This window comes from Macaca nemestrina, chromosome 6 (genome assembly GCF_043159975.1).
Source record: "Macaca nemestrina isolate mMacNem1 chromosome 6, mMacNem.hap1, whole genome shotgun sequence".
NCBI lineage: Eukaryota > Metazoa > Chordata > Mammalia > Primates > Cercopithecidae > Macaca > Macaca nemestrina.
In genome coordinates, this window is record NC_092130.1 from 145,221,007 (window position 1) to 145,247,111 (window position 26,105).

The following is a 26,105-nucleotide window of genomic DNA, read 5'->3' on the forward strand; positions in this document are numbered from 1 at the left end:
TCACTGCAAGATCCGCCTCCCGGGTTTACACCATTCTCCTGCCTCAGCCTCCCGAGTAGCTGGGACTACAGGCACCCGCCACGTCGCCCAGCTAGTTTTTTGTATTTTTTAGTAGAGACGGGGTTTCACCGTGTTAGCCAGGATGGTCTGGATCTCCTGACCTGGTGATCCGCCCGTCTTGGCCTCCCAAAGTGCTGGGATTACAGGCTTAAGCCACCGCGCCCGGCCGCCCATTTCTTTTAAAGAGGGTCTCCAAAAGGTTTCTTTTAGAGAGCCTCTCTCAATGTAAGTTATTTGGGTTTGAGAAGGTCATCAGAGTAAGAAAGGAAGTGTGGCACCATAAGATCAGGGAAGGATCCAAAAAAGGGAGATGGGTTCCTTTGGTGCAGAGGGTTCCTTAGGTGCACAGGGTTCCTTAGGTAGGTGCAGGGCACACAGCTTAAGGGCTGGGTTCTGGGGCTTCTGCAAGAGTGTGCATGGATGGGCAGCTGGGCTCTGCTTCTAGTGGGCTTCCTTCTCTTTGGGATTCTGCTTTCAGAGGCCTCCAAAATCCTGATGACTACCACACAGGGTGAGTGCTTGGCGGGAAAATCCAGAGACAAGTATGTTCCAGGTACCAGGCATGGGCACTGGCAGTTCTGTCACAGGGTCATCCAGGTAGGTCTCCACGCTGGGCTGGTGTCTCGGGCTGGAAAAGGAAGAGGCTGGTAGGGGCCGTGGAGCCAAGAAGGGCCTCTAACCTGGGGTGAAAAAGACAGTTCTGGAGAAAACGGAAGTTTCCTTTTCCCTCTCCAGCTCTGGACGTGCGCTGCATCGCACAAGGCTGGAGCCAGCATTTAATTTCCCAGTCCAATACGTTCGCCCTGGGCCACCTTCCTCAATGCTGGAGAGACGTTCCCTTGCTCATTCAGTTCTTCTAAAGGGGTGCTCAGTAGTTGCCAATAGAAATTGTAGCAAGCATTTTCAGGCTCTTAAAGACGGAGGAAAGGTGCTCCTGGACGTGCCACAGCAAATTGGGGTTGTTTTCGTCCATAGGAATCCCGGAGAACTGGCTGGGGCTGGTGAGAGGACCCCTGGACAATCGGGTGTTTGGAAGCCCTTTTATCTTTCATTCAAGCTACTGGAAAGGTTTTGAAGGATAAGTGGGGCAGTTAGTTTTGCATTTTGTGCCCCTATTTTTATTTCTTTTACTTTTATCCCCAAAGGAATAGAAGATAAAAGAGAAAATATATCATGGGAAAGGAGGGCACGCCCCAAGACCCTTCTTAAGCCCACCCTGAAAGGATGGTGGGCTCTCTCTTAGATCAATTTAAGATGGTGGAGAATCTGGGATTCCTGGAGCTGGATGAAACCAAGGAGTCCATTTAATTCGGCCTTTCCCTTTTATTTTCCTAAGGGGGATACCAAGGATTAAGGAAATCGAGGCACCGTTTTCAACAGTGCACCCAGCCTTCCTAATGGCCCTTGAGGTGTTGACTCCTGATGCCTTACTCCGAGTCGGGAGTGGTGGCTCACGCCTGTAATTCCAGCACTGTGGGAGGCCGAGGTGGCTGCATCGCCTGTCAGAAGTTGGAGACCAGACTGACCAATATGGTGAAGCCCTGTCTCTACTAAAAATACAAAAATTAACCGGACGTGGTGGTGCATGCCTGTAGTCCCAGCCATTCGGGAGGCTGAGGCAGGAGAATCGATTGAACTCGGGAGGTGGAGGATGCAGTGAGCCGAGATGGTGCCGCTGCACTCCAGCCTGGGTGACAGAGCGACCCTCCATCTCAAAACAACTACAACAAAAACAGTTGTAGAAAGCGGTGACTCCGTGTTAATCCTTTTTTGCGTGTTTGTTTTTCCTGATCTTTAGGAGAAATTAAAAGTGGATCTCTTCAATTACACTGTTTCCCTGCCTCAGTCTTCAAGAGGGAGTTGATGTGGTTTGTGAGGTGCTAAAATCCCAGGCTTTGTTCTAGAAAACATTCTGGCTCATCAAGACCCACCATGAATGGATGCATATGTGGTCACCCCTTGTCTCTGCTTCTTACATGGATAAAATGTGAGTAAGAGCAGGCAGTCTGAGGGGTAGGAGATTTTCACTTTATGTATTCCTTATTACCTCAGACCACACAAGTGTGGATGTTAAAAATAGTCACTCCCACAGATACATACTATTTCTCTAGCACCACAGCCTCTACTTCGAATCCAGTCGCTATGGGACTTCAGCTCCCAAATAATACTTGCTTCTAATTTTTGGCCATTGCCATACCTTCTTTCCTGATCTGGCTTTCTCTGCTGCCAAGACTCTTAGATTCAAGAAAACGCCCATATTGAAGCATGGTTTAGGAGAAGACATATGTAGAATTAAATGATTCAGACTTAGAGCTGTTGGAATTTTAACTTACTCTGAGGCTTGAGAGGAATGTGAGTTACATAACATGCAGTCAAGTAGCATGCAGCTGCAATTTATGCTTCTCTGATTATAGATTAACCTCCTTCCTTATTCTTCTCTGGTAGATAATTAGGAAGACCAAGAGGTGCCAGAGACAAGACTCCCTCAGGTCCTAGCCCTTTTAAGGAGTAACAAAGTAATCTTCCTGGGGATGCAGCAATCTGTAACCAATCAAATCACTGTAATGTGTGCACTGATTTTGTATGGCAAATGTTGTAATACTGCTAAAACTTCTCTGTTCTTACCTTTTAAGTGAAATCTTAACTTCTCCATTTCAGAACACTGACCCCATTTGTTTGGAGTCAGTGTTTTCTGGGTGGTCATCCTCAAGCTTTGCACTTGAATAAACTCTGTACCTAATCATGTTTTCTAAATGTCATTATGTAAGGTCGACACATTAGTGTGATGGAACTTGTACCTCTCCTGAGAATCAAACTTTTTTTTCCTTAGTATCCCAAGATTGTTCTAGAACGGGCGACATCCCATGGAATCCAGTTGCAAGAGAGACTAGGATGTCGCCCGTTCTAGAACAATCCCACAATTTTCCTGAATGTCTTAATTTGACTTTGCACAAAATTCAGGCCCCAAATAAGAAATATCCTGCCAAATATTGAAAGTAATGGCAAAACTGCAATTACTTTTCCACCATCCTAATACATTTCAATCTCAAGAATTTTGGCTGTAAGTGTTGACTACATATTTCTCCCTCCAGTGGAAGTTTCTTGGACTCACCCTTTAGCTCCTATATTTCTATCTCCTACAGTAACATAAAATTCCGAAGTGAAGGATCCCAGAAATAGCTCTGATTGGTTGTCCATCAATAATTCTTCAACTCACATTCACAGCTCTGTGCCATATTTTCCACCAATGCAGTTATTTCTTTTGGACACAGTACTTCCATAAAATCTCTGGTCAGAATGCAACATGTATCTTGGAATAAGAAATGCCTAAGGTCTGAGCACAGAGAAGAAGCTCATCACACTGACATGGAGACCACGAGTCATAGAAGAAATCTTTGGTGGAAGATTGCCACAGATCAGGGATTTGGGCAGTTGGAATATAGGTGCCTGGGCTGGGGCTTACCCAAAGTGAAATGGAAGAACTGGTGAAGCTTGTCTTCACGTGTTCACTATTCCACTTCTTGTTTCCTGGACTTTTTTCTCCTGGCTTTCCCCCATACCTCCACAAACCCCTATCATGTGAGCTGCACCCAGCAAAATCATAGAGGTGGAATTGCCTGAGGCCTTGAGGGCCCAATCCTAGCCCAGCGTGTCCAGGAGGTGGCACATGGGGTCAAAAGAGATTATTCTCTAGCTCTAAAATTTAATGTCTACCTGCCTTGCTGAGCTTTTGTCTTACTTGGAGCCTGTTATTTTTGTTGGGAGAGGGAGCATGGAAGGGTGCTCTTTCTCACTTCTGGAATGGGACTGTCTGTCTTACGCCTGTATCACCATATGCCTGTGTCACCATTGTATCTTAGAAGGTGTCACCTTATTTTGATTTTACAGGTTCACAGATGAGACTCTGGATTTTGGACTACTGAGTTGATACTGAAACCAGTTAAGACTTTGAAATTAGAGGGTTGGAATGGATGTATTTGTATGTGATAAGGACATGAGTTTTTGGAGGGCAGTGACAGAATGTTCCTGATATTCCAGTCTTGAGGCACAATATCTTCAAATAAACTGCTTGCAGATATTAATCACATCTAAAAAATAACATCAGAGCAACACACAGATTAGAGTTTGATTTGATAACTCGGTTCAATGGCATATGTCAAGTTGACATTTAAAAAACACAGTTTACTACAACTCTTCTATAGCATACTGGGAATATACTAACTCTTCCCCAGAGTAGAGGTCCTTGGGTGATGTTCACTCTTATCTCTGATATTCTGTAACATAAATACTGTGAAGTAATATATTAGATTTTAAGGTGATAGAGTGAGAAGAACACAATAGTATTCTACACACTCACAAATTCATAACAAAATAAAAGGTAAATACTCATAACATTTACAATCCTTTTGCAACTGATCATACGGTGATAGCTAGCATTTGTATATCATATGCCCTTTGCCCTCGACAAGTACTGCAATTGATTTTTTCCTGACTGGGAAGGGGTTCCAAATATTCATTTTTGAAGAGTTGGGGTTATTAGTTTTCCTTCCTGAATTGGGCTATTGTAGATTTTTTGTTGACTTTAATAAAAAGGCATGGGCATATTTAGTGATGTGCTAACAGAGTTCCTATATCCCAGGCTTACTCTTCTTTTTAATGACCTATAACAGTAAACCAAAGAAATTATCGCAGTTGTGACAAGTGCTACAAAGAAAATGAAAACATAGTATTTGCTTCTTTTTTTTTTTTCCCCAACTTTTATTTTACGTTCGGGGGTTTATGTGCAGGTTTGTTACACAGGTAAATGTGTGCCATGGTAGTTTGCTGCACAGATCATCCCATCACCTAGATATCGAGCCCAGCATCTATTAGTTATTCTTCCTGATCCCCTCCCTCCTCTCCCCACATCCTCTGACAGGCCCCAGTGTGTGTTGCTCTCCTCCGTGTGTTCATGTGGTCTCATTATTTAGCTCCTATTTATAAGAGAACATGCAGTATTTGGTTTTCTGTTCCTGCATTAGTTTGCTGAGGATGGCTTCCAGCTCCATCCATGTCCCTGCAAAGGACATGATTTTGTTCCTTTTCAGACTTACTCTTTACATCAGCGTGTAGTAGCAACCCAATTTCCCTTGGTAATCATGTCTTGCATGATAAATCCAGTCCAACATTTCAATCTCCCTACACCTTTACATACCTTCCTCTTCAGTGTCCCAAGGCAATTCTGGTATTTCAGCTTCATTTAGTGCAGGCTACCCTTTGTTTCATTTTTAACTCAACCAGACAAACACAGAGCTGTATATAACCCATCAAGCTGCAACTCTATATTGAGAATTTGTGCTTTGTGGGCCTGTATCAATAAATTCATCTCGAGTGAACTTTATGTTCCTTCAACCATTATTTCACACTATTAACTTACATTCTCACATGTATTCACCAGATTTCTGTCTGTATAAATTGAAAAAAATGCGCACTACTTTTGGTATGTACTATGTTTTCCGTTGGTTCACAATTTTAATTTCTCTTTCAAGCCTGTTGGGACTAGAGTCTAGATAGAGTTCTACAAGTCAAGAGGTTTGGTGGAAGTAGATTCTGAGGATAATCAGCAGTGTCTTCCAATTAAAATACTTCAGAGGTGCTAGTACACTTTCCTTTGAAAAATCAGGATGAACCTTCTCAGACATGAATAGCAGGGTTGCTCCTACTGGCAAAGAAGATGCAGGAGAATTCAGAGGTTAAGTATCCTCAGCTTCATCAGGATCTACCCTACATGTTTCATTCCAATTTTCAGAATCTCATTCCTTCCCAATCAATTCCCTCAGTTTAGCAGAAGATACTTTGCCTGTTTGGGAATTCAATTTGCACTGTAATTCTGCCACTCTCAGGATGAGACTCTAGATTTGATTCTCTGAAACCTCAGGCTGATGACAATGGGAGATAAATACATTCCTCTGGGAAGACATAGAAGGTTTCAGATCATTTATGTGGAACTTGAACTTGGAATTTCAAGCCCTGAGTTCATCCTTTTTCTTTACTTCGTCTACCACAGTTAGGAGCAGTCATCCTCATTACATTTATTAGTTTGACTAAAATATTTTAAGGTATCACAATTACTCAGAGATTTGCCTTTTATGAATATTTGATTAGGAATCCAGTAGTAATATTTTACAAATCTTTTTACCACATTGCACCATAGACTATCATTGTCTTCTTTACCACTGGAAAGAATACTTATGCCTTAAAATATAATCAATCATGTCAGAAACCCAATACCACAAACCCAGATCTAGTTTTTTGAACTGGATCTGGTAGATACTATCTCTACACATGGTGAAACCCTTGGAATTACACCAGTTGCTAGGAGTAGAAACAAGCAAAAATGTTGCTTAAGTACTCCAGAGATTTTGTTCTTTTTACTTTATTTGACAGCCTAGAGGCAGACTATTGAGGGCTTGCACGATGGCTCCATAATACTGTCCGTCGTCCCCATTTTCCTGTTTCTTTTTTATCTTTATTGCCCCAAACTTGCTCTCTGGTAGGTGGCTTTCAAGAAAAACTTAATATTTAAATGTTTGTACCCTCATATTTGCTTTTGCATTCGCAGATGGAATTAAGTTTCTTCTTAAAAGTTTAAAATGCATGATATCTTGTGGGTTAAACCACTGAAAAGAAAACATTAGATATCTGAGGTCGCCCTGGAGGAACCATAGTTCTAATTGCTTAATTCTGGGACAATTCTTCAGACAATTCAGATAAAAGGATGAAATAGCTACTATGCATACTCCCTGCAGATACAGGAAAGGACCCAGACCCTTGTCAAATCCGTGAAAGAACTTGCCTGGTAGTCTGTAGAGCTGGGTGCCTGGCATCTACTCAGTTCTGTGAGTTCTCATACTGCAAGGATGCTGCACACAGCCAGGATTATGTTATATACAGAGGAGTGTGTGTGTGTGTGTGTGTGTGTGTGTGACAGAGAGAGAGAGAGAGAGAAAGAGAGAGAGAAAGAGAGAAGTGTAAGGTCTGAATCACCAGTAATTATACCTGCCTGCTCCTGAGAGCAGGATGTGCAGGAGTGGGAATGGCAAGGATAGGGTGGATGTCATAGACACACAAAGAAAGAGAGCATAATGTAGATATTTTCCTCTAACTAAGCCACAAGGTTTCTTCTTATCTGGCAAAGTAACTGCTAGGGAACATGTGAAAAACAGAAGTAAAAAGAGACAAAAAGAGAAAAGAAGAGAATAAACCAAGGATGAAAACAGCAGAAATGTCATCCTCTGCAAATGCAGAGAAGGAGGGAGAATCTTGAATCACCTATAATTACTCCTGCCTGCTCCCAAGAGTTGTGGTTTTAAGTTTCACCTAGTAATGAGGCACCCTAGCAGTAAGGTTTCTGGGGACAACAGAAGGACAGGAAAGTGCTGCCTAAAAGAAAGAAGACCATGTGCTGAATACTACCTTACAAAACATGGGAGACAAGTTTTGATGCTGTTCTAGAAACCAAACTATTGCCAGCAAAACTTCCTGCTTGCTTCTCTCCCAGTGCAAATGGCTTGAGCTTTCACAGTCACTGAGATTTCCTAGGCAACAGGAGTGTAAACTTGAGAAAAGGCAGAACCAGAGTAGAGATTGACAGTGAGCTGAGCCAATCAGGCTGTGAGTCTGCAGCAGTGATCCCAGGCCGTCCAATTAATACTAAGAGATTGGACCAGGGCCTCTGAGGAAGACAGGTAAGAGGGAGGAGGCTAAGGTGGCTTGGGAGGAACCAGTTTTCCTAGATGCAGGAGAGAGCGTCCATAGTTTCAGTTTGAAGCAACTGGTGGCAAAAGGTTAGCATTTAAGGTAAATCAATTTTTTTTTAAATCTATTCTGTGATTTGATGTTTGGTTTATTTCTTCTTGGTGTGTCTTAGCCAAGAAAAGAAGACAGTAGATGTTACTCTCTAAAAAGAAAACCTAAAAGTCTTTGAGAGTTCTTGGACTAACGAAGCCATCACTAGGCTGTCAGTGAAAAGAGGAAAGAGCTTGGTACTGGGAAAGATTTTTGTAATCTTTGCAAAAAAATGCTTAGATAAACATGTACAAAAACCAATCTCATTCAGTAAAGGGGAAGGAAGTAGACATTATTGAGCAGTCACTAAGTACTAGGTATTTGAGCGTGAAGGGTTTGGGTGAATTGCTCTAACGATCCTGATGACCACTGATAAAACTGAGTTTCAGAGAGGTTCAGCATTTCCAAGGCACAGAACAATAAAACATTTCAACTTTCATTCAGACCTTGCTTTGTCTGATACTTAAACTTATGCTATTTCTGCTATACACTGATAACTGAGAATCAGAATAAAAATTAGAATGCTTATTAAAGTGTACTTACATGGCTTGTTCAAAATTATATCAAATATTTTATTTGATTCATCAGAGACTTGGGTGGGTCCTTCTTTACGTTCTCAGTATAGGACACCACCAATGACCCACGCAGCCATCTCTATTGCCTTCAGTCTGAGGAGTATTTAAGCCATATTAAGTAGATGAAATTCTTTCCTTTTTTTTTTTTTTGACTTATTTTTTCCTCAAACCCTACAACCACAAAAATCTATTTTGTTATTGAAAGTTTTAAATATTGAGATTTGAATTTCATGCATACATTTGTATTTACATTCTGATAGCAATTACCCAATAGTAATGGCGATGATAAATTCTGATAGCAATATAATAGCATCCTGCTAAGCCCTGATGATATGATGATAGGAAACACAAAGGATACAGCCCTTGCTCGTAAGGACCTTATAGTCTGTCTAGCAAGGCAAGCAATTCTGAAAACAAATTACATTGTCGTGCAATGTGAATGCTATTTGGACTTCACCACATGATTATGGAAGGATGGGTGGGACTTCTCTGGGCCAACAGGAAAAAGAAGGTGTACCTGAAAGTATGAAAACATGTACAAAGGCACAGAGATATAGAATGCTATGGTGTGTTTGGGGAAAGTGAGTGAGTAGAGATGCAGGATAGATTTTGAATGGATGGAGAATTACTAGAAATGGCTAGAGACATAGGAAGGGTCATTGCATGAATTCAATGCTAAGAACTTTCATTTTACCTGTATACAATGTGGAACCATCAAAAAGTCTTAAACTAGATCGTGAAGTTCATGTTTTCATTTTCTAAAGATTGCTCAGTCTTCTGAAAGACAAAGCAGAGAGGGCAAAGCTAGGAGCAGGAAACCAGCTAGTAGACAGTTGCAATGGTGGAAATGAGAGGTTACCATGTCCTGGGCTGAGTCAGTATCCGTGGCAATGGAGATGAAGGAATGGAAATGCAGGATGTGTCAAGGTAGTGAAACTCTATAGGACTTAGCTGCCAATTGGATGTAAAGGGAGAGGAAGAGTCTAGGATGATAGTCAGTTAGTGATCTGGGTAAATGGTATTGCTGTTTCCTGAAGCAAGGAGTAAGGAAGATAGGTAATGAATTTGGCTCTGGAACCTTAAACTGAAAGTGTCTGTAGGTCATCCAAGTGCACATGTTTTGTGAGAAATCTGGCTCCAGAGAGTGCCCACATTAGAATAAAGGTTTGGTAGTCATCATTTTATCAGGGGATATGGCTGAGATTGCCATAGGATAGTGGAATAGTGAGAAGAGAATAGATAACTGAAGCCTGAGAAACAGCACTTAAGAAGCAGGTGAAGACAAGGAAGAAACAAAAATAGGACAGATCCAAGAGGGAGGAGGAGAGACAGGAAATTAGATTTATAGCCATTGACAGAAAGGGTGTTAAAAAGGAAGAATGACCAATAGTCAACTCTTGGGAGACATGAACTAAGGGCTAATGACTGTTGAAGTTGGCAAACAGTTTAGCAATGACTTATTGGAGAGTATATTTGTTGGAATGACAGAGTGAAGACCATACTGAAATGGACCGAAGTATGAATGGGGCATGAGAAAGTGGAAAGTCTGGACATTCTTTCAAATAGTTTGACTTTGAGGGGTGATAGCTAGAGGGAGTCCAGGATTGAGGGACAACAGCGGATTCATGAACTAAAGGAAGGAGCTGGTGGAGAGGAGGAAAAGGGCATAACTGATGGCTGAGAGTCTTAGAGGGTTAGGCTTCTGTGTTGCAGGTAGAGAGGGCATCCTTAGATGGGAGGAAGTTCAGAACTCTCTTGGGGGAGGGAGGATGAAGTCAGGATGCCCTAATAGCTCTATATTTTGATTTGGAGGAGGGTGATGTGAATTTGTTCATAACTTGTGGCTCCATTTTTTTCTGGGTCTTTCAAGGCAAGGTCTGGAGTGGCAAAGATTTGGATTAGCCTTTGAGGAGACTGGAATAAGAACCTGACCAACATCATATAAAAGTAGAGTTGTGTGTTGCAGAAGGCCTAGCTGTGGTTAAGGAAGAATTGCAGTGACACCTGTCCCTGCTGGTATGTGGGTTTATTCAGCTACACTTCAGTCTGCCTTTAAGTACGTGGAGCATGGGCAAATTGAACCAAGTTAGCTATTATTTTGAGAGGGTGGGAGATCGACAAATGAGAGTCAAGAAGGAAGGCACTGGTACCGGATGGTCAGAAAGATGCGCACAGTGTGTAAAATGGATAAGAAAGGAAGTGAATCCAGAAGAGAGAATGAGGTAGGTAATGTCTGGGGTGAAAATGTAGGGCCAAAAGACTGGAGGTCCCATAAGGTCAGAAGCAAGTTGGAGTAATGGAACTGAACAGTGCAGAGAAAGTCAATCTTGAATTTTGAACTTTCAGTCTGGGCATAGTGGCTTATATCTGTAATCTCAGCATTTTGGAAGGCCAAGTTGGGAGGATTACTTGAGCTTAGGAATTCAAGACCAGCCTGGGCAACATAGCAAGATCCTGTCTCTACTAAAAAGAAGAAAACATTAGTTGGGTGCTGTGGTGCACACCTGTAGTCCTAGCTACTTGGGAGGCTTTGGTGGGAGGATCACTTGTGCCCAGGAGATTGAGGCTGCAGTGAGCTACGATGGCACCACTGTGCTCCAGCCTGGGCTACAGAGTGAGATCCTGTCTCAAAAAAAAAAAAGAAAAAAAAAAAGAATTTTGGACTTTCAGAGGAGACCAGATTTGGTTGAGAGAGAATGCTGAGACAACAAACAGATAGAGTTGAGTTGGTAGAAAGCAAGGAACTCCAGGAACTTCATAGCTGCCTGTTGGATGGATTGCCTAGATGAGCTCTGGGTTTTCCCAGATTGATGACACCATTTGAAATGGAGAGGACATCTCTGAGGCAACATTCAAAGTCTCAGTGATTTATAAACTGACAGAACCAAAGAGGAATATAGGAAGTCTGTCCAGCTAGGCTGTGCTTCAAAGAAGGATGTGGGTATAGGTCATGACGTGGAGTTGACAGGCTGCATCTTAAAATTTGTGAGGTTCCTTAATACCTAGAATTTGGGGTAAGAGGTGCTTTCATCTGAGAAGACTGCAAGAGGGGTAGGGTTCCTTAGGCAAAATCAGATACCATCCAGGATAAAGACATTGTACCAATCAGTGTCTTGGCAGGAAATTGATGGCACATTCAAAAGTAGTAACAGAAAAGAGTTTAATGAAGGACAATTTACAGAAGTGTGGGTAGGGCTAAGCAATATAGAGAAAGCATAATGAGACACCCAGCAATGCCACAGTCAGAAGGGACAAGAAAGGTGTTATCCATAGCCCTAAAGGGGCAAAAGGAGGAGTGGTTTTCATATCTCAATCAAAGCATTTCTGTAGGGAGGGCTGCCTTTGGTGAAGGATATGGTCACTCAAAAACTGTGGCTTGGCAGAGTGGAAGCTGGGGAAATAAATACTCCAACCTCTATCTCCTCCTCTCCTCTGATCTGCTGATGTCTCCAAATGGTGGAACACAGCTGGAAGCCAGCGAGCAAGGAAGTGTGGTTAACACAGTTTATGGAGGTCAACCTCTTGTAGCACAGATGTGGGTAGGGAACGGATCAGGAGAAGCACACGGACAAACAATATTCATCTCGTCAGTGACGACTGCTGTTCAGAGGTTGATCAAGATGAGGAGGCTTATAATTGAATAAGGAATAGAGGAAAATCTGGGTGTCTCTGGATGGAAGGTGTGCTTGGTGCCAAGAGGGCCCATCTCTGCTCGTAACTTGTGGAGGTGGTGGTGAGGTGCTCGAGAGCAAGGAGTGGTAGTGTTTAGCTCGTAGAATAACACTTTTGGCTTCAACTGTTGCTTTAATCACTTGGTGAATGAAATAAGAATTTTCCTTGTAAAATGTTGCTCTTTATTCTGATATCAGACAGCTTTGTATAAAGAAAACATATCAAGGTTCAAAAGAGCAGTTTTCTGTATTTCAGAAGTCAACAGATTGGCATTTGGGAGAAGATGGCATTACAAGACACTGAAATGTAGAAATGGCCACGAGTTGGCTTCTCACAGGGTTCCTAATGCCCATGAACATTTGTTCAATTAATGATATTCTTTGGAACAGATTGTCTCCCACATTTTTAGCCATAATTCCATTGCCACTCAACATCTTGCTTTTCCTGCAGTCTGAGAATAATTTTAAAATTCTTGTATATTTTCTTCTAAACTGAAGTCAAATAGAATTAAAATTTCCCAAACTAAAAAGTACAGTTTGAGACAGCAGGACAGTCTTTGGTTGAGAGGTGGATGACAGCTCTTCTTACTTTCTTTGGAAGCTCTGCTTAGTGTGTGTCCCCTCTGCAGTTACCCCTCTAGCATAGACAGGAGTTCTTCACGCCTAGGGAGGAGCAGGCAAACACTCTTCAGTAACAAACAGCATCAGTCCTTCTTACTTAGTGTACTTTGGACTCAATATTGCTAATAAGCCTGACCCAGTTTTATAAATGAGTGCCCTGTGAGAAATGCAAATCAAAACCACAATGAGATACCATCTCACACCAGTTAGAATGGTGATCATAAAAAAGTCAGGAAACAATAGGTGCTGGAGAGGATGTGGAGAAATAGGAACACTTTTACACTGTTGGTGGGACTGTAAACTAGTTCAGCCATTGTGGAGGACGGTGTGGCGATTCCTTAAGGATCTAAAACTAGAAATACCATTTGACCCAGCCATCCCATTACTGGGTATATACGCAAAGGATTATAAATCATGCTGCTATAAAGACATATGCACACGTATGTTTACTGCGGCACTATTCACAATAGCAAAGACTTGGAACCAACCCAAATGTCCATCAATGATGGACTGGATTAAGAAAATGTGGCACATATACACCATGGAATACTATGCAGTCATAAAAAAGGATGAGCTCATATCCTTTGTAGGGACATGGATGCAGCTGGAAACCATTGTTCTCAGCAAACTATCGCAAGGGCAGAAAACCAAACACTGCATGTTCTCACTCATAGGTGGGAATTGAACAATGAGATTACTTGGACACAGGGTGGGGAACATCACACACCAGAGCCTGTCATGGGGTGGGGGTAGGGGGTAGGGATAGCATTAAGAGATATACCTAATGTAAATGACGAGTTAACGGGTGCAGCGCACCAACATGGCACATGCATACATACATATGTAACAAACCTGCACATTGTGCACATGTACCTTAGAACTTAAAGTATCATTTAAAAAAATGAGTGTCCTGTGGTGACTATAGGGGTTTCCTGTTTTAAAAAATGAACATTTTCTGAGATACACCAGGTCAGGGGCCAAATTTGGCCCACGGGGTGTGGTCTGATGTCCCGGGCCTAGATTATTTTAGATTATGTTTGCCTGCACTGACGACATCCTTCCTAACTGCCCATGCAAAAGTGAGTCTTATTTGCTTTGGGTGAACGGAGGTGAAAAGGGAGAAGTCATCAATGTGTTGATGTCTGCCCTTAGGGCTTTCCTTAGTCTTCTGCATCAGAGTGACCCGGTTGCTCCATGTTTAGAAAGCTTCATGCTCCACATGGTTTTGTGAAATAAATTATCCACAGATAATTTACAAAAGGCTGCTGGGGGACTGGCAGATGCAAAAGGTCCTGCTCAGAATCTTGGTTTTGCTACCGATGTATGAACTGAGACAACCTCCAAATCTCTCTGTAGCTTAGTTTCTTTATTTTGTGAAAAGTGGATATAGCTATGTCTGTAACCTATACGAATTGTTATCAAGACTTACTTTATACCAGACAAATTTTCTGTTCTAAACAAACTGTGAAAAACTTGCAAGACACAGGCCACCCTTTTAGCAGAGAACGTGGGACAGAGTAAGTGTGCAGAAAATGTTTCCTATTACTATTGTTCTTATCTTTTGCATAGTCCTGGAGGTCAGCAAAGTATTTCTATATAAGGCCAGAGAGTAGGAAATTTAGGCTTCATGGGCCAGAAGGTCTATGATGCAGCTATTCAACTTTTGAGTTGTAATGTGAAAGCCACCACAAACCATATATAAATACAAGCATGTGGCTATTTTCCAAAAAAATGTTATTTACAAAACCAGGTGGAGGGCCAAATTTGGCCCATGGGGTGTGGTCTGATGTCCCAGGCCTGGATTATTTTAGGTTATGTTTGCCTGCACTGAGGGCATCCTTCCTAACTGCCCATGGAAAAGTGAGCCTTATTTGCTTTGGGTGAACGGAGGTGAAAGGGGAGAAATCATCAATGTGTTGATGTCTGCCCTTAGGGCTTTCCTTAGTCTTCTGCATCAGAGTGACCTGGTTGCTCCACATGTTTAGAAAGCTTCATGCTCCACACGGTTTTGTGAAATAAGCTGATTTAGACATGCTCGCACTCTTACTTTTTGGAATAACAATATTTCTTCTGGCAACTGAGGCAGAAACTGTAAGTTGCCTACTCAATAGCCACTGTCTTCTTTTTTATAAACAGAACCTTGTGGGTGGCAAAGTATCCAGTCAAAAATCAGGTTTCCCAGACTCCTTTGGGGTGGCTGATGAGATTTACATAGAAAGAACTGGGTGAATCTTCTGGGAACCAGTTCAGAAAGGGCTGATTTCGTTGAGAAGAGCATCCTTCTTGCCTTTTTCCCTTTTTCTTTTCTTTTGCTTGGAGTGTGGAGGTAATAGCTGGAGCTGCTATGGCTATTATGTATGAATATTATATACCTTTAGGCAACTTTGAGTATAAAAACTACGCTAGGGTAGAAAGATAGGAGAGTCTGGAAACATTGATGACGACTTGAAGTACTTCCAGACTTCTTTTACGTGAAAGTAAAGTAAATCTCTATCATTTTCAGAGACAGGACCTACTTCTATTATGAGTTGCTGGACACAATTCATAACTGATATGCTGATCTACACTGATGTTGGCACTATGACATTGGATTTCTTTTTTTTTTTTTCTTTTTGGGACAGAGTTTCGCTCTTGTTTCCCAGGCTGGAGTGCAATGTTGTGATCTCAGCTCACAGCAACCTCTGCCTCCCAGGTTCAAGCCATTCTCCTGCCTCAGCCTCTGGAGTAGATGGGATTACCGACATGCGCCACCATGCCCTGCTAATTTTGTATTTTTAGTAGAGATGAGTTTCTCCATGTTGGTCAGGCTGGTCTCAAACTCCGGACCTCAGGTGATCCACCCGCCTCAGCCTCCCAAAGGGCTGGGATTACAGGTGTGAGCCACCGCGCCTGACCTGACATTGGATTTTTATCCCTTAACACTTTTTGGTTTTCTAGAAGTATCAGTTAAGAACAACTAGGATACAAATAATTGACTAGATTTCTAAGTGGTCATAAAATAAACATTAAAATAGACAAATGACTCCAAAAGAAGCATTCATTCTAACAGACTGCAAGATAGTTACTAAGTGATTTTGGTGACTAATGGCTGCAAAAGGGCAAATGTCCGCCAGAGCTGTGGCTTTACCTGCATCTAAAAGGGTGATAGAAGATGTACCAGTTGGGCTTTGTCCTTGCAGTGGGTTTGAAATAATTTTCTGAGGTCACGACTTCATAGCAAAAATGGAATATTTGAAAGTTACCTGGTTGATCTTAAGAGCATAACCATTGAAATCAACAGAAGTTTTATTTTTCTTTTGTCTTGGTTTTATTTATTTGTTTATTTATTTCTCTATTTTGCAATTCAGCTAAATCTTTGCTTACCTTCGCATAGTTTAGGTAGCTTCTTATTCTGTTTCTTTAAGATGTTGCATCGAGCAGGTTGACCTAACTCAGAATAGACTGTAAGCTATTTCTTGGTAAAAACCCTAGAGACTCAAGGCACAGCAAAGGGAAAAGCAAGATGGAGAAGACAGCAAGGAGAGAGCTATTAGGAGAGTGCACGCCCCTGACATTCCCAGTGAGTGCTTATTATGACAAGGACCCTGTAACCTTGGGGCCTCTGTATTTTATTAAACCTGGGTTTCTTTTTTTTTTTTTTTTAACCACATTGTGTCAGTTACATGGGTTCTTGAATATTATGCCAAGCTGTTTATTTTGTTCTCTTTCATAGTCAAAAGTGCTGGAGAGGCTGCTACTTGACAAAATTCTGCTGAGAGAAGTGGTTATAATGGAGTGACTTTCTCTCTCGTCATGATTCTCAGGGGTCAATCTCTTCTCACACTGGATTGCTAGTTATTTTACCCAGCTAAAGGTCACTATTTACGGTCAGTCCAAACATAGCAGGAATAAGCTTTTTGCCGTCTGTATCAGTTAGGAATAATTTGACTGCAAGTGACTGAAGACCTGACCAACAGCCTATTAAACAGATAATGCAAAGAGATTTATGTTTCTTACAAGACAGGAGTGTGAAGTCAAGAAATTGCCAACATTGGTGCAGCAGCTCGATGATGTCAGGGCTCTAAATTGGTATGGATATGATTCCCTTGGCCCTTCCCTCATGATTGCATAGAGGCTGCCACAGTTCCAGACATTACATCCTCACTCAAGGCATGAGGAAAGCAAAAGAGATGAGAGAGATATTCCAGAGCTCTCAGCACTTTCCTTTGGGTCCCTTTGGCCAGAACTGGTTCCTATGCCTACCCAGTAGAAAGTGGAATACAGCAGAGAAAAAGGGGAATAGAATGACTTTCGCTCAGCCAGGTGGCAGTGTCTAAAAAACTAGCTGTAATTCAAATTTAATCAAGTTAAAACTACTTCTAGGAATGTAAACTTCCAAGGGTTGGAAGCTTGGCTGTCTCATCCATTCCTCTTGTATGGCACATAATAGGTGTTTAATAAACATGTGTTAATGCAGAACTAAGACTACAGTGAGGCAAGGTAGGTGTTTAGGGTGCACTATTTAAGGAGACACTCATTCTCAGGCTTGGGCAAGTGTATGGTTGACATTTGCATGATTCTGAGACTGTGTGCCTCTTTAAACATTATGCCTTTTTCTTACTTAGCCCTACCCCCAACCCTGGTTCAGTGAATAAAATGAAATACGAATATGTATGAAGTAAACACTTTATCACAATGATATTTATAAAATATTATTTTTAAAATGTACCATATCACAAACATTAAAATAAGGACTGAATTCACATCTCGAAGATCAATAGAAAGAAGTAAAGACTAGTTTACAATCCCACCAACAGTGTAAAAGTGTTCCTATTTCTCCACATCCTCTCCAGCACCTGTTGTTTCCTGACTTTTTAATGATTGCCATTCTAACTGGTGTGAGATGGTATCTCATTGTGGTTTTGATTTGCATTTCTCTGATGGCCAGTGATGATGAGCATTTTTTCATGTGTCTGTTGGCTGTATGAATGTCTTCTTTTGAGAAATGTCTGTTCATATCCTTTGCCCACTTTTTGATGGGGTTGTTTGTTTTTTTCTTGTACATTTGTTTGAGTTCTTTGTAGGTTCTGGATATTAGCCCTTTGTCAGATGAGCAGATTGCAAAAATTTTCTCCCATTCTATAGGTTGCCTGTTCACTCTGATGGTAGTTTCTTTTGCTGTGCAGAAGCTCTTTAGTTTAATGAGATCCCATTTGTCAATTTTGGCTTTTGCTGCCGTTGCTTTTGGTGTTTTAGACATGAAGTCTTTGCCCATGCCTATGTCCTGAATGGTACTACCTAGGTTTTCCTCTAGGATTTTTATGGTATTAGGTCTAACATTTAAGTCTCTAATCCATCTTGAATTAATTTTCGTATAAGGAGTAAGGAAAGGATCCAGTTTCAGCTTTCTACTTATGGCTAGCCAATTTTCCCAGCACCATTTATTAAATAGGGAATCCTTTCCCCATTTCTTGTTTCTCTCAGGTTTGTCAAAGATCAGATGGCTGTAGATGTGTGGTATTATTTCTGAGGACTCTGTTCTGTTCCATTGGTCTATATCTCTGTTTTGGTACCAGTACCATGCTGTTTTGGTTACTGTAGCCTTTTAGTATAGTTTGAAGTCAGGTAGCGTGATGCCTCCAGCTTTGTTCTTTTGACTTAGGATTGTCTTGGAGATGCGGGCTCTTTTTTGGTTCCATATGAACTTTAAAGCAGTTTTTTCCAATTCTGTGAAGAAACTCATTGGTAGCTTGATCGGGATGGCATTGAATCTATAAATTACCTTGGGCAGTATGGCCATTTTCACGATATTGATTCTTCCTATCCATGAGCATGGTATGTTCTTCCATTTGTTTGTGTCCTCTTTGATTTCACTGAGCAGTGGTTTGTAGTTCTCCTTGAAGAGGTCCTTTACATCCCTTGTAAGTTGGATTCCTAGGTATTTGATTCTCTTTGAAGCAATTGTGAATGGAAGTTCATTCCTGATTTGGCTCTGTGTTTGTCTGTTACTGGTGTATAAGAATGCTTGTGATTTTTGCACATTAATTTTGTATCCTGAGACTTTGCTGAAGTTGCTTATCAGCTTAAGGAGATTTTGGGCTGAGACAATGGGGTTTTCTAAATATACAATCATGTCATCTGCAAACAGGGACAATTTGACTTCTTCTTTTCCTAACTGAATACCCTTGATTTCTTTCTCTTGCCTAATTGCCCTAGCCAGAACTTCCAACACTATGTTGAATAGGAGTGGTGAGAGAGGGCATCCCTGTCTTGTGCCAGTTTTCAAAGGGAATTTTTCCAGTTTTTGCCCATTCAGTATGATATTGGCTGTGGGTTTGTCATAAATAGCTCTTATTATTTTGAGTTACGTTCCATCAATACCGAATTTATTGAGCGTTTTTAGCATGAAGGGCTGTTGAATTTTGTCAAAAGCCTTTTCTGCATCAATTGAGATAATCATGTGGTTCTTGTCTTTGGTTCTGTTTATATGCTGGATTATGTTTATTGATTTGCGAATGTTGAACCAGCCTTGCATCCCAGGGATGAAGCCCACTTGATCATGGTGGATAAGCTTTTTGATGTGTTGCTGAATCTGGTTTGCCAGTATTTTATTGAGGATTTTTGCATCGATGTTCATCAGGGATATTGGTCTAAAATTCTGTTTTTTTGTTGTGTCTCTGCCAGGCTTTGGTATCAGGATGATGTTGGCCTCATAAAATGAGTTAGGGAGGATTCCCTCTTTTTCTATTGATTGGAATAGTTTCAGAAGGAATGGTACCAACTCCTCCTTGTACCTCTGGTAGAATTCAGCTGTGAATCCATCTGGTCCTGGACTTTTTTTGGTTGGTAGGCTATTAATTATTGCCTCGATTTCAGAGCCTGCTATTGGTCTATTCAGGGATTCAACTTCTTCCTGGTTTAGTCTTGGAAGAGTGTAAGTGTCCAGGAAATTATCCATTTCTTCTAGATTTTCCAGTTTATTTGCGTAGAGGTGTTTATAGTATTCTCTGATGGTAGTTTGTATTTCTGTGGGGTCGGTGGTGATATCCCCTTTATCATTTTTTATTGCGTCGATTTGATTCTTCTCTCTTTTCTTCTTTATTAGTCTTGCTAGTGGTCTGTCAATTTTGTTGATCTTTTCAAAAAACCAACTCCTGGATTCATTGATTTTTTGGAGGGTTTTTTGTGTCTCTATCTCCTTCAGTTCTGCTCTGATCTTAGTTATTTCTTGCCTTCTGCTAGCTTTCGAATGTGTTTGCTCTTGCTTCTCTAGTTCTTTTAATTGCGATGTTAGAGTGTCAATTTTAGATCTTTCCTGCTTTCTCTTGTGGGCATTTAGTGCTATAAATTTCCCTCTACACACTGCTTTAAATGTGTCCCAGAGATTCTGGTATGTTGTATCTTTGTTCTCATTGATTTCAAAGAACATCTTTATTTCTGCCTTCATTTCGTTATGTACCCAGTAGTCATTCAGGAGCAGGTTGTTCAATTTCCATGTAGTTGAGCGGTTTTGATTGAGTTTCTTAGTCCTGAGTTCTAGTTTGATTGCACTGTGGTCTGAGAGACAGTTTGTTATAATTTCTGTTCTTGTACATTTGCTGAGGAGTGCTTTACTTCCAATTACGTGGTCGATTTTGGAGTAAATACGATGTGGTGCTGAGAAGAATGTATATTCTGTTGATTTGGGGTGGAGAGTTCTATAGATGTCTATTAGGTCTGCTTGCTGCAGAGATGAGTTCAATTCCTGGATATCCTTGTTAACTTTCTGTCTCGTTGATCTGTCTAATGTTGACAGTGGAGTGTTGAAGTCTCCCATTATTAATGTTTGGGAGTCTAAGTCTCTTTGTAAGTCTCTAAGGACTTGCTTTATGAATCTGGGTGCTCCTGTATTGGGTGCATATATATTTAGGATAGTTAGCTCTTCCTGTTGAATTGATCCCTTTACCATTACGTAATGGCCTTCTTTGTCTCTTTTGATCTTTGATGGTTTAAAGTCTGTTTTATCAGAGACTAGGATTGCAACCCCCGCTTTTTTTTGTTCTCCATTTGCTTGGTAAATCTTCCTCCATCCCTTTATTTTGAGCCTATGTATGTCTCTGCGTGTGAGATGGGTCTCCTGAATACAGCAGACTGATGGGTCTTGACTCTTTATCCAGTTTGCCAGTCTGTGTCTTTTAATTGGAGCATTTAGTCCATTTACATTTAAGGTTAAGATTGTTATGTGTGAACTTGATCCTGCCATTATGATATTAACTGGTTATTTTGCTCGTTAGTTGATGCAGTTTCTTCCTAGCCTCGATGGTCTTTACATTTTGGCATGTTTTTGCAATGGCTGGTACTGGTTGTTCCTTTCCATGTTGAGTGCTTCCTTCAGGGTCTCTTGTAAGGCAGGCCTAGTGGTGACAAAATCTCTAAGCATTTGCTTATCTGTAAAGGATTGTATTTCTCCTTCACTTATGAAACTTAGTTTGGCTGGATATGAAATTCTGGGTTGAAAATTCTTTTCTTTAAGAATGTTGAATATTGGCCCCCACTCTCTTCTGGCTTGGAGAGTTTCTGCCAAGAGATCTGCTGTTAGTCTGATGGGCTTCCCTTTGTGGGTAACCCGACCTTTCTCTTTGGCTGCCCTTAAGATTTTTTCCTTCATTTCAACTTTGGTGAATCTGGCAATTATGTGTCTTGGAGTTGCTCTTCTCGAGGAGTATCTTTGTGGCATTCTCTGTATTTCCTGGATTTGAATGTTGGCCTGCCCTACTAGGTTGGGGAAGTTCTCCTGGATGATATCCTGAAGAGTGTTTTCCAACTTGGTTCCATTTTCCCCCTCACTTTCAGGCACCCCAATCAGACGTAGATTTGGTCTTTTTACATAATCCCATACTTCTTGCAGGCTTTGTTCATTTCTTTTTCTTCTTTTTTCTTTTGGTTTCTCTTCTCGCTTCATTTCATTCATTTGATCCTTAATCGCAGATACTCTTTCTTCCAGTTGATCGAGTCGGTTACTGAAGCTTGTGCATTTGTCACGTATTTCTCGTGTCATGGTTTTCATCTCTTTCATTTCGTTTATGACCTTCTCTGCATTAATTACTCTAGCCATCAATTCTTCCACTTTTTTCTCAAGATTTTTAGTTTCTTTGCGCTGGGTACGTAATTCCTCCTTTAGCTCTGAGAAATTTGATGGACTGAAGCCTTCTTCTCTCATCTCGTCAAAGTCATTCTCTGTCCAGCTTTGATCCGTTGCTGGCGATGAGCTGCGCTCCTTTGCCGGGGGAGATGCGCTCTTATTTTTTGAATTTCCAGCTTTTCTGCTCTGCTTTTTCCCCATCTTTGTGGTTTTATCTGCCTCTGGTCTTTGATGATGGTGATGTACTGATGGGGTTTTGGTGTAGGTGTCCTTCCTGTTTGATAGTTTTCCTTCTAACAATCAGGACCCTCAGCTGTAGGTCTGTTGGAGATTGCTTGAGGTCCACTCCAGACCCTGTTTGCCTGGGTATCAGCAGCAGAGGCTGCAGAAGATAGAATATTTCTGAACAGTGAGTGTACCTGTCTGATTCTTGCTTTGGAAGCTTCCTCTCAGGGGTGTACTCCACCCTGTGAGGTGTGGGGTGTCAGACTGCCCCTAGTGGGGGATGTCTCCCAGTTAGGCTACTCAGGGGTCAGGGACCCACTTGAGCAGGCAGTCTGTCCCTTCTCAGATCTCAACCTCCGTGTTGGGAGATCCACTGCTCTCTTCAAAGCTGTCAGACAGAGTCGTTTGCATCTGCAGAGGTTTCGGCTGTGTTTGTTATTGCCCTGTCCCCAGAGGTGGAGTCTACAGAGACAGGCAGGTTTCCTTGAGCTGCTGTGAGCTCCACCCAGTTCGAGCTTCCCAGCAGCTTTGTTTACCTACTTAAGCCTCAGCAATGGCGGGCGCCCCTCCCCCAGCCTCGCTGCTGCCTTGCCGGTAGATCACAGACTGCTGTGCTAGCAATGAGGGAGGCTCCGTGGGTGTGGGACCCTCACGGCCAGGTGTGGGATATGATCTCCTGGTGTGTCTGTTTGCTTAAAGCGCAGTATTGGGGTGGGAGTTACCCGATTTTCCAGGTGTTGTGTGTCTCAGTTCCCCTGGCTAGGAAAAGGGATTCCCTTCCCCCTTGCGCTTCCCAGGTGAGGCAATGCCTCGCCCTGCTTCAACTCTCGCTGGTCGGGCTGCAGCTGCTGACCAGCACCGATCGTCCGGCACTCCCCAGTGAGATGAACCCAGTACCTCAGTTGAAAATGCAGAAATCACCGGTCTTCTGTGTCGCTCGCGCTGGGAGTTGGAGACTGGAGCTGTTCCTATTCGGCCATCTTGCTCCGCCCCCTCTAAGGTTAATATTGTTATGTGTGAACTTGATCCTGTCATTATGATGTTAGCTGGTTATTTTACTTGTTAGTTGATGCAGTTTCTTCCTAGCATTGATGGTCTTTACAATTTGGCATGTTTTTGCAGTGGCTGGTTCCTGTTATTCCTTTCCATGTGTAGTACTTCCTTCAGGAGCTCTTGTAGGGCAGGCCTGGTGGTGACAAAATCTCACAGCATTTGCTTGTCTGTAAAGGATTTTATTTGTCCTTCACTTATGAAACTTAGTTTGGCTGGCTATGAAATTCTGGGTTGAAAATTTTTTTCTTTATGAATGTTGAATATTGGCCCCCACTCTCTTCTGGCTTGGAGAGTTTCTGCTGAGAGATCTGCTGTTAGTCTGATGGGCATCCCTTTGTGGGTAACCCGACCTTTCTCTCTGGCTGCCCTTAACATTTTTTCCTTCATTTCAACTTTGGTGAATCTGACAATTTTGTGTCTTAGAGTTGCTCTTCTCAAGGAATGTCTTTGTGGCGTTCTCTGTATTTCCTGAATTTGAATGTTGGCCTGCCTTGCTAGGTTGGGGAAGTTCTCCTGGATAATATCCTGCAGAGTGTTTTCCAACTTGGTTCCATTCTCCCCATCACTTTCAGGTACACCAATCAGATGTAGATTTGTTCTTTTCACATAGTCCCATATTTCTTGGAGGCTTTGTTCATTTCATTTTACTCTTTTTTCTCTAAACTTCTCTTCTCATTTCATTTCATTCATTTGACCTTCAATCACTGATACCCTTTCTTCCAGTTGATCGAGTCAGTTACTGAATCTTGTGCATTTGTCATGTAGTTCTTGTGTCATGGTTTTCATCTCTATCAGTTCGTTTAAGGACTTCTCTACATTGGTTTTTCTAGTTAGCCATTCATCAAATTTTTTTCCAAGGTTTTTAGTTTCTTTGCACTGGGTTCATAATTCCTCCTTTAGCTTGGAGAAGTTGGATTGTCTGAAGTCTTCTCTCAACTCGTCAAAGTCATTCTCCATCCAGTTTTGTTCTGTTGCTGGCAAGGACCTGCATTCCTTTGGAGGGTGAGAGTCTCTCTGATTTTTAGAATTTCCGGCTTTTCCATACTGTTTTTTCCCCATCTTTGTGGTTTTATCTACCTTTGGTCTTTGATGATGCTGATGTACAGATTAGGTTTTGATGTGGATGTCCTTTCTCTTTGTTATTTTTCCTTCTAACAGTCAGGACCTTCAGCTGCAGGTCTGTTGGAGTTTGCTCGAGGTCCACTCCAGACCCTGTTTGCCTGGGTATTCGCAGCGGAGGCTGCAGAAGAGTGAATATTGCTGAACAGAAAATGTTACTGTCTGATCGTTCCTCTGGAAGCTTTGTCTCAGAGGTGTACCCAGCCATGTGAGGTGTGAGGTGTCAGTCTGCCCCTAGTGGGGGATGTCTCCCAGTTAGGCTACTCGGGGGTCAGGGACCCACTTGAGCAGACAGTCTGTCCATTCTCAGATCTCCAACTGCATGCTGGGAAAACCACTACTCTCTTCAATGCTACATCTGCAGAGGTTTCTGCTGTCTTTTGTTTGGCTATGCCCTGTTCCCAGAGGTCAAGTCTACAGAGGCAGGCAGGTCTCCTTGAGTTGCGGTGGGTTCCACCCAGTTTGAGCTCCACCCAGTTTGGCTACTTTGTTTACCTACTTAAACCTCAGCAATGGCGGGCGCCCCTCCCCGAGCCTCACTGCCCCCTTGCAGTTAGATCTCAGACTGCTGTGCTAGCAATGAGGGAGGCTTCATGGGTGTGGGACCCTCCGAGCCAGGCACGGGATATAATCTCCTGGTGTTCCATTTGCTAAGACCCTTGGTAAAGCACAGTATTAGGGTGGGAGTGACCCAATTTTCCAGGTGTTGTGTGTCATGGTTTCCGTTGGCTAGGAAAGGGAATTCCTTTCCCCCTTGCGCTTCCCGGGTGAGGAGATGCTTCGCCCTGCTTTGGCTCTTGCTCGTTGGGCTGCACCCACTGTCCTGCACCCACTGTCCGACATGCCCCAGTGAGATGAACCCGGTACCTCAGTTGGAAATGCAGAAATCACCTGTCTTCTGTGTCACTCATGCTGGTAGCAGGAGGCTAGAGCTGTTCCTATTCGTCTATGTTGGAGCCTAATCCCATACATCATTTTAATTAAAACAAACAGAGAAAAAAATAGCTGCTGCAACAGGAAGAGGCTAAGTAAAACTTTTCATCTTAACCAGAAGGGATTTACACTGAGCCTTAAGGACTTGAAAACCCAAGCAAGGACTTGAGATGGGAGAAGGGGTCATGTTTAGGGACTGTGAGTGGCCCAGCTTTGCTCTGTACTGCCATCCTCACTCTCTGCTGGTATGAAATCCAGCAGCACTCCAAAGCATTCTTTTCCCTAAAGTTTTTCTTTTCCTGCATCTCTTATTTCAGGAACCTTCTCTGAGTCCCCAAAGCAATTAATCAGTTTTAAGCAACATCATGGTGTAGCTGTTGCATGAAGTGACTTAGAACTGTTTTCAAGTCCGGGCATGGTGGCTCACGCCCATAATCCCAGCACGGGGGGGCCAAGATGGGTGGATCACAAGGTCAGGAGTTTGAGACCAGCCTGGCCAACATGGTGAAACCCTGTCTTTTCTAAAAATACAAAAATTAGCTGGGCATGGTGGCAGGCATCTGTAATCCCAGCTACTTGGGGGGCTGAGGCAAGAGAATCACTTGAACCCAGGAGGTGGAGGTTGCAGTGAGCTGAGAACACACCACTGCACTCCAGCCTGGGGGACAGAGCAAGACTCTGTCTCAGGAAAAAAAAAACAAAACAAAACAAACAAACAAAAAAAACCAAAAACAACTGTTTTCAGCCCTGGCTCTGTTACTCCCTAGTGACACATTCTCAGACAAGTGACCTGGGTTCTTCAGGTCTCTGCTGACTTCCTGTAATAGGGCAGCAGTATTTGATAGAATCCACCACATGAGGCAATATGTGGATGTATGTAAAGTCCTTAGCCAAGGGCTTGGCCCCCAGCATAGTTACAAC

The 26,105-nt window shown here is 42.3% G+C and overlaps 1 protein-coding gene and 1 long non-coding RNA gene across 4 annotated transcripts in view; one reads left to right on the forward strand and one right to left on the reverse strand.

Moving 5' to 3' along the window:
- Window positions 1–4,015: 4,015 nt before the first annotated feature.
- LOC139363905 (uncharacterized) lies at window positions 4,016–7,636 on the reverse strand. Its single transcript, XR_011625074.1, has 3 exons — window positions 7,516–7,636; window positions 6,896–6,962; window positions 4,016–4,148 (listed from the first exon to the last, which is right to left on the reverse strand). It is a non-coding gene; the product is annotated as an uncharacterized lncRNA (long non-coding RNA).
- Window positions 7,637–7,652: 16 nt separating this feature from the next.
- Window positions 7,653–26,105, forward strand: part of LOC105473069 (calcyphosine like) — a 39,677-nt gene continuing 21,224 nt past the window's right edge. The window contains exon 1 of one of the 3 annotated variants that reach the window (XM_071099021.1): window positions 7,653–7,787. The gene's annotated coding sequence lies outside the window, so the exon portion shown is untranslated. Of the gene's footprint in view, window positions 7,900–26,105 lie in introns of all 3 variants that reach the window. The other 2 variants (XM_011726681.2, XM_011726683.3) reach the window with 2 other exon arrangements.